Genomic DNA, 17354 nt, shown 5'->3' with positions numbered 1-17354 from the left:
AAATGCGGGTGGGCTCCGTGGCTTACCAAAGGTGCCATTTGATGATTGTACAATATGAAAAAAAAAATGATACGATACAAATTGCCTACGAGAAAGTTCTCATGCTTTGCAAACCCATACATTTAGCCGGAATTGTAGAGAAAAAACCGCTGTTGGTGATAGTATAGCATACCTTGTATTCATCACTGATCAACAGAGGAGTTCAAACCGCGATGCGAAGGCAGTTAGCGTAAAATAGTTCGCATGTTAGAGGTGGCCTGAACTTTTGAACATTACTCACCAAATAAAAACCGGTTAGAGAATTTGTTGCACACCGCTAAAAACTGTAAAGGAGCTTTAACGCCTATTTTCGTTTCTCTACGTCATGCTTTTGAATATATTACCGAATACATGATCACGTTTAACTTATTACATCAAGCACTGAAAAAACAATGATGTGTATGTAGTTTTTTGAGGTACGATATATCATATAATTGGACTAGCTGACAAAGAAGACGTGTAAGCTGAACTGATTGTGAAAGCCGTTGAGCAGTTACACTTGATTCTTAATTTCATTGAATTATACATTTGCAACAGTTGTTGTTACTAAACAGACAAGGCATTCAGCGGTGTATCAAAGACGAGAAGTTTTTTACATACATGATTCTTGACTGGCAGGCCGTTCTTTATGCAGGGGATAAGATGGCAGCGACGACTGTTAGTTCAGATTTAAACTAATCTTTATCATTCGTATCCAACGTGTCAGTTAATATGAGCGATCCACGGTAATAGTGTCTTTTTTTCCCTTTTAATGAGGTATAAGTTTCAAGGATATGGCTGCACGCGATTTAAGTCCAGTAATGTTTTAATGGTTGTGGAGGTGGATGATAAAATGCGCGTGGGCTCCGAGGCTAACCAAAGGTGCCATGTGGATGATTGTACAATATGAAGGCAAAAATATGATACCACTAAATTGGCCTACGAGAACGCTCACATGCTTTGGAAAAACAAACCCATACATTTAGCGGCGGAAGTAGAGAAAGAACTGCGGCGGGGTTAGTGTATAGCATACATTGTATTCATAACTGATCAACAGCATGAGCTTCAGGACCGATAAGGCGAAGGCACGTAGCGTAAAATATTTTCGCCTGTTATGGAGGTGGCTGAACTTTTGAACACAAAATAGTTAACCGGTAGAGAATTGTTGCACACACCTAAAAATTGTAAAGGCGCTTTAACGCATATTTTCGTTTCGTCTTCGTCATGTCCTTTACTGAATACCTAACAGCCATCAACGATCACGTTTTAAATTTTTACCATCAAGCACTTAAAAAAAAAAAAAAAAAACGATCGGAATGTAGTTTTGTTAGGTTAACGATATAACATATAAGTGACTAGCTGACAAAGAAGGACGTGTAAGCCAATCGTGATGATATTAAGTTAAGCAAAAGCAAAGTCGTACAGCATTTTAGACTCGAAAAACGGAGTTAGAATTTCGGTTCAAAAAATCTCTCTTTTAAAAATTTAGGAGTTGTTTTGCATTGAAAAAGGAGTTCCTTCAACTGTACTCCATCAAAAAATAAAACGTTATTTTAACTCCATAATAATAATATCAATAATATAAACACTTGTGGCTTGCTTGAAAGCGCTCTGGATGGCTATTCCATAGCTTCCGGGCACAAACTGAAAAGGCTCGATCGCGATAGGACTTTAAATTAGACGGCGGAAAATCATTAAGTGGTTTAAACTTGATGAACGCAATGATCGTCCAGATGTATACGGTGAAGTAGCATCACACACATACTAAAAAGGGCTAAATTGTTTATGGCCGTAAACATGAGGAATGTAAGTTTTTAAAAATGATTCGTTGCTTTATTGGGAGCCAATGAAAGTCGTTCAACAAGGGTGTGATGTGGTCGAAATTACGGCCACATAACACAAAATAAGAGTTAAAGTCACTCTGTATTAGATTCAAAGTACCGGAACCTCTGGCGCATTCAGTCCATTCATTTTTTGAAATCAAAAGAACACCAGGCACAATGATTAGAACATCTTTAATTGAAGCAAATTTAGTTTGTGCTTATACAAAGAACCAGTTTTGATTTTTAAAAGGGACATTAAGGTAAAAATAATACTTTTTAAACGAGGATTCTTGTTTTGATATATTACAAAGACACAAACAGGTCATTCTTACATCTCACTACCTCCTGTCACAAGCCTAATAAACTAGTGAGGTGGGTAAGTATCCTAGAACCTTAGACAGAAAATGCTTTGTTGCAGATTTTTTTTGGCCTTTAGAAGAGTCAATGTAATAGAGCATTGACATTAACAAACAATTATTACTATTTCAATTTTTTGGAAAAAACAATGCGTCAGTAATGGAGCCATGAAAGGCAATCTTCCCACCGATGAAAGTCACAAACCTTATGGGTCCAAAGGTGAAGGGCAGTGAGAAGATACCAAATTTAATCTGATTAAATTAATGAATAAATAATAAATAAAGCTCACTCTTTAAAACTGTATCTGGCTTTTACATGTAAGTTCAGAAGATTTTATCGGGAATGGGAACAACCTATTATATTCAATACGGGAAGAAACAATACTAAATATTTTGCCTAAAGGAGGGCACTGTTACTGCATGTTGGACATGCATTAGCTTTTGGACTCAAAAATTAAACTCATTAGGGCTAATGTTTTTAAGTTGGTAAGCGCCTGGCTTGAAAAAATCTTGAAAAATTCAAAAAATGAGTGTGGCCCAAATGGGTTCTGTGTAAAAATGAAGAATCTCTGGCCAAGGATAAATCTTACGATTCCCCTAAAAGAGAAAAAAAGAAAAAGCCATCAAAGTTTTATAAGACCAACCATGTCAGTGCTCCTTTAAGGAAAAAACAACAAGAATTAGGAGAGGGCAGAGAGAATAAAATTGTTCACTGCCACTCTGGTACGCTGTGGCTTCAACAACACAAAGATTACTGTACTTTGCCCCACTTAGTGGGATACCTAATATTATAAACATAATGACGGGAGGAGGCCTAAGTTCATAAACCATGTTGACTGTCCCCCGACACAAATGACTTCAGCCAATGCACAGTGGGTCCAGGCACCAAACGTCACAAGTGCAAACAATCCTTGGAGAGTTTGTCTTTCTTATTTCTCTGCCAATGGAGTCTTCATCCTACTAAAGAATGTCAACGCCTGACTGTCTAGGTAAAACATTTAGGCTAATTCTCTTGTGAAGCAAAGAATTGTAGTAACCAAGGTATGAAATTTATAACTTTTCATTGTGTGGTATTCCCCACTGTCAAATAGTCCACCAGGCAACCATATAAAAGGGTAATCAGACACACACTCCACTCGTGGTGCTGTGTTTAAGCCAGTAATAATGGCTGTGAGGGAGGCTACACTGTCAGTCACGCGTAGGTAAAATCAGGATTCATACAGAAAATTGTAATCATTTTTCACGGGAACTTTTTTTTAAGGACAAAATTTCACTTTTAAACTATCTATGGACTGAGATAGCACAGAATTTTGAAGATGTACTCTTTCCAATGATTGTCTAAAAAGAAAAAAACCCACACAAGTAAACAACAAGAAAACTCTTTGTATTTTTATGTGGGACGTTGGCGTGGGGGGCTTAAGTCCGTTCCAAAGGTTCGATTCCGCCTGCTTGCACCACCATTCAAGCTGCATGGAAATTATTAAAGGACTTCTCAAGGAACAATTGTGTTGTTAAGGATTTGTTTGTTGTTGCAACACTGATGATGAATTCTACCTCGTCATCAGTCCGAGTCACTACGGGTCCATGAGAAGCATGGGCATGCTTATCAGGTCAGTGCAAGATTTGCTATTGGGGCAAGCTGCACACGCGGTATACAGCTGATGCTGGAATAATTTCCTCACAATATTATCTTGGTCTTTCGTCGGGAGAATCCTCGCATTTACACGTATTAATTGTAAATTATCGTGGTTTTTAAACACTCGATTTGTACGATTTTAGTCAGAAGGATATTGCGTAACGGCGCATTTCCAGTCTGAGAGAACAATTCGGGATGGCTTCCACCTCCGCTATGAAGACCGGGCCTAAAGGTGGCCAAGTGGGCAAGGAATACAGAACCCACCGGTGTAACATTCAGTAAAGCGTTCGATTGTGTTAACCACGAAATGCTATGCAATAAGCTTAAGCGATAACAAGAGATCCCCACATTATTAATTGCACCTTAGTTTTCTTGATAATCGTCAACAACGAGTTGGTTACAATAGCTTCTGAGGGTCAGTGGAAGAAAGATGAATAGAGGGACAACACCAAGGAAGTGTTAGTGGCCCAGGAATTTATGTAACATATTTATAAACGATTTAGAGCTTGTATTAGGTAACCAACCTGCTCTTTTCAAATATACCGATGATTCCAGCACTTATGTTTTCTACCTGGAGTAACGGCTTATGCCGCAACAGATCTACGGACGAGTTTTTAACATGAACAAATAATAACAAAATGGTATGTCAAACCGTTAAGTGTAAGGAGCTGGTCTTTCGCAAGAGTAATTGCAATTACAATATCGCCCAAATTCACAACATTCAACAATGCAATGACAGTACTAGTCTTGGGCGTTACTTTTCAAAGTAATTGTAAATACAACCTTCACGGTAAATCGAAACTATTGAAGTCCAATGAGGGCCTTTTCTTTAAGATCCCTAAGGAAAAGAAAGGGATGTAGTGTCAGGAAGCGGTGGAAACGGTTTTTTTAACACAGTACGGTTTTACCGAATTTCACGAATGCCCTGTCTGTAATGGGGAGTGTCTGACTCTGAAAAGAAAATATATATCGGTTTTAAAATAGACATTCTTAGTATTTTAGAAGAATCGGACTTAAATTGATATAAGTACCACGCTCTATTTAGTCCTTGTCCTATGTTTAGCACTATTACCAAAAGAAAGGAAAACAAATTATAATTCAAGGAAAACATCTGTAAAGCGCCCAGCATTTATTACTGAAAGGTTGAAAAACTCGTTATGTAAATAGACTACTTTTTAAATATAGTCTTTAGGTTGCTAGATTATTGATGTTATATTAATATAGCGTATAACTGTAAGTTCTTAAATAAATCGAGAAAACCGGGGGAAATTACAAAAGTGGCCACTCACTATCACCACTTGACTTCAAAGTAACCATCTCCAAAGATGGCAAACAAAAGCTCCTTTGAATTTTACAAGAAAAGAAAACAGCAAAGAAACCAATATTCGTCAACCACCAATCAGCGATACCGAAAAAATCAAAGATAAACTTCATTCGTAATGAAACGGAAACGCATCGAGGATAAATGTTTCTACCAAAACGATAGCCAGGAAGCACCCCAAACTACTTTTGACGACGTCCTTCGTCGCAAGGGGTATCCCGAAAAAGCATCAGAGAAAAAAACTACGCACTCTCAGAACCACCAAGAAAAGCCCCGAACTCTCAACACCGAATGGTCGTACATGAAGATCCCATCTATCTCCGAACGTCTAAAAACTACAGAATCACAAGCATTTTCCGCAAAGAGGACCGACCAGTTCGGGTGGTGCACAAATCATATACTCTCAGACGAAGCCCTCTATCACAACAACAAAGCACGGACATCCACGAGGGCCTCTCTCCGGCACCAACTTGTGCTTATTACGCATCGCTGTCTACCAGCCCGCATGCAACCACCGCAACCAGCACTACATCGGGAGCACTATACGCAATATCCACGATCGTGTGACAGAACACCTGAACAATGACAACTCCTCCGTGAAGAAAAAACACCTCTCTCAGTGCCAAAACAAAGTCTAAAGGCATCGAAAATAAGAGTATTGTGCTAGAATAAACGATCCTGCAAATTGTACGACTGCTCGAAGCGTTTTACATACGAAAGTAAAAAACTAACATGAACTCCCGAGAGGAATGCCCAAGCGAATTCGCGGATCTTTTATTCTAGAAAGAAAATTACTTAGCATATCTTAGTTACACTCTGTCATTAGATCATACCACACTATTTTATACATATTCATACCTACTTATTTATCTTAGCAAGTTTACCACCACATTCTCACGTTTTTCACACATTTTCACTTTACGTCTGTATATAAGCCCTACGACGGAATATTTCTTCTTATCCCTGCGGATGCAGTAGCTCGGCGAACAGCTCAGGATTTCTAAACGTTTTTTAACAATTTTAACAGAAATTTTTCAGTAGTGTAAGGCTCCAATGAATTTTAAACTGTTTCACTCAAAATGCTACTGAAGGACAACATCCAACGATTCTTAAATTTGCTATATTTGTAACTCGAGATCTGTTCTTTTATCACGAAAGTAATAAAAATTATTCTTTATTTCTTTTTAACCAGTTGCTACAGGGCAACACACTGAAAAGCTCGCTGCAAAAAATCGATCATAACATGGCCTGTATGGGTGACCTTTTGCGGAGCATTATATGACATCCTAATTTCCCGCTCCGGTGTCACTTATCAACATTGCCCAAATCAATTATGATAAAACTGGGTCGAAAAAAAACTGTTGATCTCTCTCCCAAGTCCTTGTGGTTTTGTTTTTTTTTGGACGGCGAATAAGTTTCCGCCATAAATTTTCTTGCAATGTTTGGACCTCTGGGCGATCCCCGAACCCTTAGCGTATAAAGCCCCGTGGATCCGACTACCGGGCAAACTCGTTTCTTGGGGCCGTCTCTTAAGAAAAACAGGCCAAAAGGCTTTATAGCTTGTACAAGTTTCGATAACTTGTTTCCAGGACAAGACAGGTGTCATGTACCAAAACTCGTGTCAGAGGGAAGGAAATCTGATAGACGGCCGGCATGATTCGCTGCTAATACCCAACCGGGAGGAAGAAATTCAACAGGTCAAGTTGCCAATGAAATAAAATTGATTTCGTCTACTTACACCTTTTCTAAAGGGATATTATTAATCGCGTGCATTTTGATTGTTGTGAGCTTTTGGGTGAACACTAATGACGATTTCGAGCTTAATTTTCGATACCCTCGGATAGTACATAAAACAATCAGGCCAACCTTTTAGTTTATCTAGCGTTATGTTACCGGGATAAATAGCAAGTGGAGAAAAACATTGACAACTGCTCGGAAATTTGTTAACTTACTTTGAGGAAAGAATACCAATTGAGGATCAAGTAGTTTGAGAAAAATGTACGAATGGCTGATTTTCCTCAGAAGATCAAAATGATGGTTGTTCTCAAAACTCCCTGTCAAACGTAGTTCTCTCATTTCAATCCGTATCTCAGTGAATTAACCTTTTCGCGATATAATGCCGAGCACTATTGCTCTCAACGAGTTTGTGATCCTGAAGGAGAGGTACGACGGATTAAGCAGTTCAACTGGCAAAAGGACGACTGGAATCCTTTCAAGTCGTTCAGTTTTCAACAACTACATACATTTCCGACAAAAAGCCATTGCTCCTCGATATCAATCAGCCCGGTTACTCAGTTGTGGCATTTTACTGAGCGAAAGGTATGGGATTAAAACCAGGAATGAAAAACCGTCAAGGTAACTCTTATTTCTCTAACAGATCCGTCGTGAGATGGATAGCTGTCTGAGTTCATCTTCTCCTGCAACGTCACCGGTGGGAAACCTCGTCGCATCCTTCCCAAAACAAACTTCTTAAGCCATGTCCATGAGGAAAGAAAAACTGCCGCTTTTCCAGAGACAGGAATAACGATGGGAAACGTGTACTGGGGCAGAGTCGGGGTCTTTCCAGCTCTAAATCTAAGACACCAGGTTCCACAGGTAAACTATGCTTGCAACAACGCCGTCTTCTGTCCACACGACAACGAACGATGATGCAGCATATGGATTTAATTTGATGAGTACACATGCACAAACAGTCCAACCTAGTTTCCGATAACAAAGAACTGGAACTCCATCAGGCCGTTCTCGGTGATTTCCCTGGCTGTAAAAAGCGTTGTTACACCAAAAGCTCTCATCTCGGAAACTGACAGGCGGATTTATACGGGTAAAAAACCTTTCCTGTGTCCTTGGAAAACTGTGGGTGGTGTTTCCGACGTTCAGACTGAACTCAAGCGCACCACTATCGAAGACAGAATGGAGAAAAGACGTACGTTATGTCCCTTTGTGGAAGATCATTTTAGTCGTTCAGATCCCAACCGATCTTCTCATATCAAAAAATACACCCCGATTAATGTAGAGAACCCGTGTAGCGTTTGCAATTTCTAGTAACACTCTTAGTGGTACTGATACATTTGGCCGGCGGGAGGCGACCGGTCTTGTTGGGCAGCGAATACATAAATCAATCCGAGCGCACGTTCCTATTTTTCCAATTAACATCAAGTACTTGGTAGACGTGATATAACAAATTTGTACTTTTATTTATATTTCGGACCAAATTCTTTAATTTTAACAACCTGATCTAAGTGAGTAAACTGTACCTAGGCATATGCATATATATCAGTGGTATATATAAATACACGAGCGTTCTTTTAAAGAAGAAAAACATAGTCATGTCGATTTTTGCGTCCACGTTGGTTGGCATGAAGGGATCTTTGTCAATGATGCTAATTTGGCGTTAAAGGAGCAGGTTAATGTAAGTTATCATTCCTTCCAATGATATGACCTGTTTACATTCTCGATTATCTACAGTTATTTTACCTTTGTTTAATCGAGGAGATTTATTTTTTAAGTTAAAAGCTGACCAAACGAACAAATTGACAGTACCAAATCTGATCATCTAGCAGGGCTGCAAGAGTTCGGGGGTATCCCATGTTTGTCCCACGCTGATTGTGTGTTCTTTCACTTCAAAAGATGAGATGACGAAAGTAAAAAAAAAAGTACTTATATTTATAGTGTCTATCTCAAACAGTGCAAGAAGCGCCCCTGTGCCGTTAGCATTCTACTTAAAAGCATTGTATACCCATCACGCATCAATACAAATTAACTGCAAGCAAAATTTTGCAAATGTGCTGTATTCCCGTGCAATCCACCTGCGCATTAGCCTGAGCCTTAAAAGTGGAAACTCTTCGTTAGATGGATTACATAGAAATATGCAGAGTGACTTCAACTTTGCACTATGATAGTTAAGTCTATTGGAATGCAATCTTTTGAATGCAATTATACGGCCTTCACGGTTTTGTATTATACAAATTAGTCATGATGAACATTTTTTGTTGGGAAGATTTTGCACCGATTACATCGCCGGATCTGGGGTCAGTTAAAATAATGAAAAATACTACATAAACGAATCAAAGCATGTTGACTGATCACTCAACTTAGCCTCCTTCGTGTCACCCTGTCATTTCGCTCGGAAATACTGAGGAGCCAAAACAATACTGCTCAACTTCAATTTTCAGTGAAAATATTTGTGATGGATTCACATTAAACACGTCATTTTTATCACCGGAAAATTAATACCTCTGTAGGCACTCGAGCCCTAATGTGATACGGATTTTATCTCGTCAGAGCCAGTCTACCTTTAACACTAAAATTTGTCCGTAATAATGATAGGCTAGACTCAATAATTATTTACGCTAAACGACTGTTTACTTTAAGAGTAATGCTCAAAAACGCCAAAAACAGTGTATGTTTTATAACGAGATTAGCAACCAAACGGGACAGAAATGAAAACGGATAAGTCAGAGTTGCCGCATTACGGCACCACTGATCCATTGGCCGCGAAAAGGTCTTGCGAATGTCGTAAACACTTCCCTCAATCCGCAAACGTAAGGTGATAAAGTTTAGCTGACATTTCCGTGCTTGTGAGAAAAACCTACAGTTATTTTGCCGCCAAGTAAGTTGGGTCAAGTTGCTATTAGCGTTATTTTAGAAACCGATCAAATCAAAATGCAGAGATGCATCACTCTGATCAAGAATGAATTTTAGCCCCACTACACAAGGGTCTCAGTCATAGTTTAAAATAATAGCGACGTTTTCAAATAATATACGGTGCTCTTTTTGAGGCTCAACTTCCCAAGTTTTGTACAACAATCATTCTTTTAAGACCCGAAATAAGGCAATTATAATACGAAAACACCAGACAATGTTAATTATAGCCTTAAGTACGACTGAGACATAAGTAGCAGAAAAAATGCCAGTGTAATCTCTTTTTAACAATAAGATCTATTTTACAAATTTTAACAAAAAGGACAAATTAGCACAGAAAGAAAATAAGATTACCCTGTCAATAATAAATTCTCATTAACCCTTACGGTTTTCATGTCTAGTGTGCGGAAGTGGTGGGAACAAACTAAGAAGAAAGAAAGAAAAATATTGCTTTGTTTCTTTTGCTGCTCGATATCGCTCCTTATAACAAACCGTTCTGCTCGGTTATATTTCACTTGTGCAACCGATCCCATAACCGGGGAGAATCGCATTAAACTTGAATCGGACTCTTTGTAAGTTAAATGGCGTGCTGAAAATAATAAGGGTAAATTGAGGATATGGTGGGCTTTAAATTTCAAGTCAGGCCACAAGTTCTGCCAGTTAGGGACGTTAGGCAGCTTGATTACACACAAGGACCAAAACTGAGCAAAAAAATGTTGATATTATATGCGTGATTGAATGCAAGTGGTTAGTTCTTCCCAGGAATACTCAAGCGGTTCAAAAAGTTGAAAGTCGTTGCAACGGAAGTGGTCCGTGAACAAGTTGCACTTGATCGCAACCCTATGGTAACATAACGCTTACCAGTGGTTTTTTTCCACTTATGATTCTTCAGGAAAACGCCGCTTTTTTAAAAACATTTGGAAACGGAATTTGAGGATTACAAGGAATGAGCCGAGTGCCACAGTCACGTACAAATGCAAAGAAGTTCCTTTGTTATTTACCAGTTTTCACATTGTTTAACTCCGTTCTTGGAATATGTTTCGCAATATACAAGTCTCGAAACAAAGCGAGCGACTGGCGAAAACGCATTTGATACCTCCGTGTTTGAGTCTGAAAAAAAAACTAATTTCTATTTCGGGAACCATCGGAGCCTGGTTCCGAAAACATAACCCGAACTTTATTGGCCTTCTAGACTCATCTACGTGCCTGAAAAAACTGCGGAACATAACATTTAAATCAATCTCGATCCTTTCTTGTTCATTTATTGTTTAGCTGTGGCCTTAGATTCAAACGGCTTTAAGTTTTTACTTAAAAAGATAAGTGATGTCCGACATGACGGAAAATAGATAAGGTGTGAAAGGGAAACCGCTCTTGACACTGAGGCCCGTTTTTTAAACGTCGCATTTACAGGTGAGACAGTCTAATGCAAATGAGAGCGAAAACATTTGCATTTAGATTTCGGCAACATGCGACGTTTAAAAGACCGTTTTGATACGTCGTTTGAGCAGACTTTATAACTTGGCCTTTGCTTTGCCTCTTAATGATAGGAAGGGAGCATTTGAGGGAGCTACAACGACAAAATGCGCGGCAAAACTTTGCATAAGAACACTGGCGATCGGGTTAAGTGACTGCTAAATCCACAGCTAACTTCAGGAAGCGCAGAGATTCACGCAAAACCCAAGTAAAAGTCAAGTAATCCTAGCACGCAACCGGGAGAGTACCGTTTTATGTAATTTACTGTTGTAGGCCTTATGGGTAAACTATCTTAGCTAAATCCGTTCAATGAATGTGGGGACATGAAATCGGATTCCTCCTTATATGCAAAGGGTTCTGGGGTCGCCAGGGGCACACATTGCAAGTCGCTGTAACAAAATGCATGGCGGAAAGTTATGTCGACGCTCCAAAAAACTATTTTGGAGGAAAGGCTCAACACTTTTCTCTATACAGTTTTAATCAGAAATCGATTGAGGGCAATGTGTAATAAAGTGGCAAGTGTAAGTTTTTGTTTTCATAACCGTGACAATATGAGATAATATTCATTGCGGATTAACATTGCTCGTGTAAGGATCCGGCGTCATGATGGTCTCGCAAATGGACAAATTAAAGCCTCTGGTTTTTTACGCGTTGAAACTTTTAGTCTAAAACTTATGTACAACTGGCGCTGGAAAAAAGACGGTTCAGCAGTAGGCGTTGCAACGTGTAGCATAAGAAGTGGAAACTCATTCGGGCAATCGAAATGTTGTTACCATCGCCTAGCCGGGATCTGATATGGCTTAACCCCGTTTTCCGTTATAGTGTATCAAGACCGAGCGAGGACCAGTTTCAACCGAAGTGGTGTTACACGGTGAAAACTCCCGTTTTTATCCCCACTACGGATTGCTGCGGACGTTGCAGACGTAGGAAAGCGGTTCTACATTTCGCGAAAGTTATATAGCAACGGAAGTTCAAAACAGTGCCTCGACTCAGACCCATGTTAAACGGTGCAAAAAAAATGATTGAGGGAAAAAGCTAACGGTTTTTTCAGCCGCTACTATTTTTCTACAGACTCTATGAGAGTCCAATCAACTTTAACGACGTACGATGATTCTGCTCAAACAAACTATTTCAATCTCCTTCTGCTGCACGAGGTAGCTGTTGAATGCTCCTCTTCCTAAGGAAAAGACAGCGCGCAGTCCTCTGTTTCGATAGATTTAGATAACACCGTGTGTTGGAATTTATGTGCCCCAGCTGTTACAATGTAAAACAAAACTTTCTTCTGTCAAACTGCCATCTACAAGTATCAATGTCACTGGAGCTAAGAAAAATTGTCAAGCTACACTATGACTTCGACCAATACCTCTTCATATACTAGTTCTCTGTAGATCTGATCTTTGGAGCAGGTTCTTTTAGGGTACGTACTCACACAATTATACTCTCCTATGTACAAACGGTGTAGGACATTCAGAGGTTCTGTAACATGTACAACGTTATTTCAACAGACCTTTGTACTTACTCATGGAAACCTTGAATTGGTCACGATTACTTGTTCTAGCCCACGACAAAAACGTTATTGTTGTTCCTGGGCAAGTAAAAATCTTAATATTTCAACATGAGGACTGAGAATCTTTCGCTTCCCTAGGTACCTTCGATCATTGTCAACACCCCACAAAGAGCAATACATTTGATCGCCGTAATCAGGCATATTTTCAAAATGATGGAATTGCTGAATTTAGCAATAGACCAGCCGATACACGACGTAAATACAACTACAAGGCTTTATTGAGCTATTTCCCTCAGATTTGTTCCTTATGTTTGTAAGATGTTGAGGGACCATTTTCCCAATAAACCTTACGCAAGCAAGGAAGTTGAATCAGCTACTTTTATCTCATATTTCACGGTTATTCAAAACAAAAAATTACACTTGTCACGTAATCAACATTGCACAAATGGCTTGGTAATAAAACTCCGTCGAAAAAGGCATTGATCTCTCTCCAACATCCTTTTTTTTTTTTGGCCGTCGAATAAGTTTCCGCCATACATTTCTCACAGCGACTTGCAATGTTTGTCCTCTGGCGACCCCCAGAACCCTCTAGAGTATAAAGCATGAATCCGACTACCGGGCAAACTCGTTCATGGGGCCCTCTGTTAAAGAAGGACAGCCAAAATGCATATGGATTGTACAAGTTTACGGAATAACTTGTTTAGAGGAAAAGACAGTCATGTGTACATGTACCAAAATTCTCGGTATCGCACATCAGGGGGAAGGAAACTTGGTAACGGCCGGCATCTATTCGCTGGCTAATACCCACCAAAGGTAGGAAGAAAATTAAACAGGTGAGTTGCAGGCATGAATGATTTAGTCGAACTTACACATTTTCTAAGTGATATTATAAAAGAATGCATTTCTGATGTGAGCTTTGGATGATGAAAGTAACACTAATGACAAGTTCGAGCTTTGTGATACCCTCGGACGGTACATCAAACAATCAGGACCATATTTTAGTTTTCTAGCCACTTATTACCGCTGATAAATAAGACAATTGGAGGAAACATTGACAACTGCTCGGAAATCTATTAACGTACTTTGAGTAAAAAATACAATTAACGAGCATGAGTTCGGGAGACATTGTCTAAATTGCATGATTTTCCTCAGAGGATCAAAATGGACGGTTTTGTTCTGGCAAACTCCCTGAAAAAACGTAGTTCGCTCATTTCATATCTCAGTGAATTAACCTTTGCGCGACATAAAGCCGAGCAGCTATTGCTCGAAAAAGGCTAAAAGTCTCTTACAAGTTTGTGAGCCCTGAAGGAGGTATGGCAATTAGCAATTTAACTGTAAAGGATGAGAGGGATACTTATTAAAGTTCTTCATTTGCAGTCTTTAACAACGCTACCATTTCCGACCAAGAGCCATATGCTCCCCGCGATAATCAATCAGTCAAGGTATGGGATTTAAAACCAGAAATAATCATGATGTTAGATAAAACTAAAATGTAACCCTTATTTCTCTAAAACATCCTTCGTGAGATGGATTAGATATCTTTTTTCATCTTCTCCTGCAACGTTTACGGTGGAAACCTCGTCTTATCTAGCTCTTCCACAACCCAAGCTTCAAGAAGGGACTATAGGAAAGAAAAACTGCCTCTTTCCAGAGACATGGAATGACAATGGGACCGTGCAATGTTGAAGAGTCGGAGTCTATGCCAGCCTCTAAATTCTAAGACACCAATCGGCCACAGGTACCATGCTGTTGCAACAACGCCGTCTTCTGTGCACGCTACATCGAAACGATGATGCAAGGAATACCGATGTTTTTATTTCACGTGAAACATGCACAAACAGTCCAAAACTGTTTCCGATAACAAAGAACTGGAACTACATCAGAACTTTCTCTGTGATTTCCCTGGCTGTAAAAAGCGTTGTTACACCAAAAGCATCATCTCGAGAACGCACGAGCGGGATTCCTACTGATGAACAAACCTTTCCTGTGTCCTTGGAAAAACTGTGGATGGCGTTTCCGACTTTCAGCTGAACTCAAGCGCCACTATCGAAGACATACTGGAGAAAAGGCCGTACGTATGTCCTCTTTGTGGAAGAATTCTTTTAGTCGTTCAGATCACCGATTCTTCGCATATTATCAAAAAAATTACATCCATTAATGTAGAGCACCCGTGTAGCGTTTGCAATTTCTCGTAACACTCTTAGTGGCCTGAAACATGTGCCCGCGGGGTCTGACATTTTTGTGCAGACATAGCAATCCCCAAATCATTCCGCGCATTTTCCGATTTTTCCAAATAACATTAAGTAGACGTGATATAACACAAGTTGTACCTTTTATTTGAATTTCAAGTCAACTTCTTTAATTTTAGAGAACGTGATACATGTCGTTAAATTTGTGCCGCGGCACTAGCAGAGTATGCATATAGAGATAACATAATATACGAGCCGTTCTTTTAAAGAAGAGAGCCATATGCCTGTGAATGTTTGCGCTCCACGGTGGTTGCAAGGATCTTGTCAATGATGTGAATTTGAAGTAAGGAGCGGTTGAATAGTAGGCTTAAATAATCCTGTTTACCATTCTCTATTACCTCTACAGTTATTTTACTTTGGTGATTATATCCCTCTGCATGCTGTTCAAGGAAACTTGACAGACGGATGAGATCGAATCCTCTGTCAGTTCCTAACATGCCCAAAAGCTCAGAAATGCATGAGGTAGTCCTTTTTCTCTGTTTCCATTACTTTCGTTGAGAGGTCAACAGCTTATGACAAGAGAGACTACTTCAGTATTCATGATTTGTACAATCGTTTTTGGAAAAGCAACAAATAGATATCAAAACGTATTTTCTATTGTGTCCGCCTTTATGTTATCACCTTGAAATGACCTTGAAATGAACTGGGTTCAGAGAGAAGAGCATGGCGAGAGAAGTGATTTTTTTCGAATTCCTCTTTTGTTTTTGCTTTTTGTTTCTTCCCCTGGATCGTGGACATATTTGGAAGAAAAACTCTTGGAGCCGTTTAGAACGCCATTTTTGTGCATGAATGAAAGACCCTGACAAACGATATAGTAACTGACAAGGTTTGATGAAACACAATCAAATCCCTGGTTAAAGATTATATACAACAACGAACACGTACAAGAAGGTTAAATTATTTATTACTGATAACAGCGCCTCGACTGGTGTTATTGGGCTTACTATTGACTCGAAAGGCTGCACAAGGACACAACTGCAAATTATCTGACGGGACTCCGTGTTTTTTTAGCCGAAATTAGGCCTAAAGTTTTTTGAATCCCGGAAGCATCTAGCAGAATACACTGGAATTCGTCTCAAGAGCAACGAGTACTTTGGGGAAAAACAGACAGACTGGTGAGCTTTAGGGAATGGAAAACTTTGTGAGACTTGCAAACATGTTTCTCCAAAGCAGCATTATTTTCTGATTTTCTCCACTTATTTGTTTCATGGTGTACCTTGCTTCAAGGCCATTATATATTCACTATGAATAGTCAGAACGGTGTAGGCGCGGTTTGCGTTCGCTTCGAGACAGAGCTAAATTGCTCAGGACATGGCAAATGTTATAAGAAAAAGTACTAGAGCTGTTCACTTTCCTGAAAACAAGTGGGATGTCAGTTAAAAAGTGGTTCCTGGTTTGATGTTGCAAGGAAGGATACTACGTGTTTGACAGGATTAGCCACAGTGAAAAGGCCGTGCATTCCTAGCGGTTAATGCACGAGGTTTGGCGGAAATCGATCCTTTATGAAATGTCCAGATATATTGTGATACTGATTGTGAAAGCCCGTGTGCAGTTACACCTGATTCTTCATTTCATTTCATATTATACCTTTGCCCAGTTGTTGTAATAAGCAGACAAGGAATCAGCGGTTTATCAAAGACGAGAAGTTTGTTTACATTACCCGAATCTTGACTGGACAGCCAGTTCTTCATGCAGGGGATAAGATGGCAGCGAACGGACTGTTAGTTAATATGAAACTAATCTTTTATCATTCGTATCCAAGCCTGTCAGTCAGTATGAGCGATCCACGGGTAAAAGTGTTTTTTTTTTCCTTTTAATGGGTCATAAGTTGACGAATATGACTTTGACGCGATTTACGTCCATTTATGTTTCACATTGGTTGTGGAGTTCTGATAAATCGCGTGTGGGCTCCGTGGCCTAACCCAAGGTTGCCATGTGATGGGATTTGTACAATATGAAGAAAAATGATACAATAAATGCCTACGAGAACGACTCACATGCTTTGGAAACCAACCCATACATTTAGCCGGAATAGTAGAGAGAAAGAACTGCTGGGGTATCGTTACAAGCATACCTTGTATTCATCACTGATCAACAGATGAGACTTCAGACCGATGATGCGAAGGCACGTAGCGTAAAATATTTCGCCTGTTTGTGGAGGTGGCTGAACTTTTGAACATCTCACCAAAATGTAACCGGTAGAGAATTTGGTGCACACACTAAAAATTGTAAAGGCGCTTAACGCCTATTTTTGTTTCCTCTTACGTCATTCCTTTATTTACTGACTACAGTTAAACAGCCATCAACGATCACCGTTTTACATTTTTACA

Source organism: Montipora capricornis, chromosome 8 (genome assembly GCF_036669925.1).
Source record: "Montipora capricornis isolate CH-2021 chromosome 8, ASM3666992v2, whole genome shotgun sequence".
NCBI classification, from domain to species: domain Eukaryota; kingdom Metazoa; phylum Cnidaria; class Anthozoa; order Scleractinia; family Acroporidae; genus Montipora; species Montipora capricornis.
Note: the sequence above shows the minus strand (reverse complement) of the source record.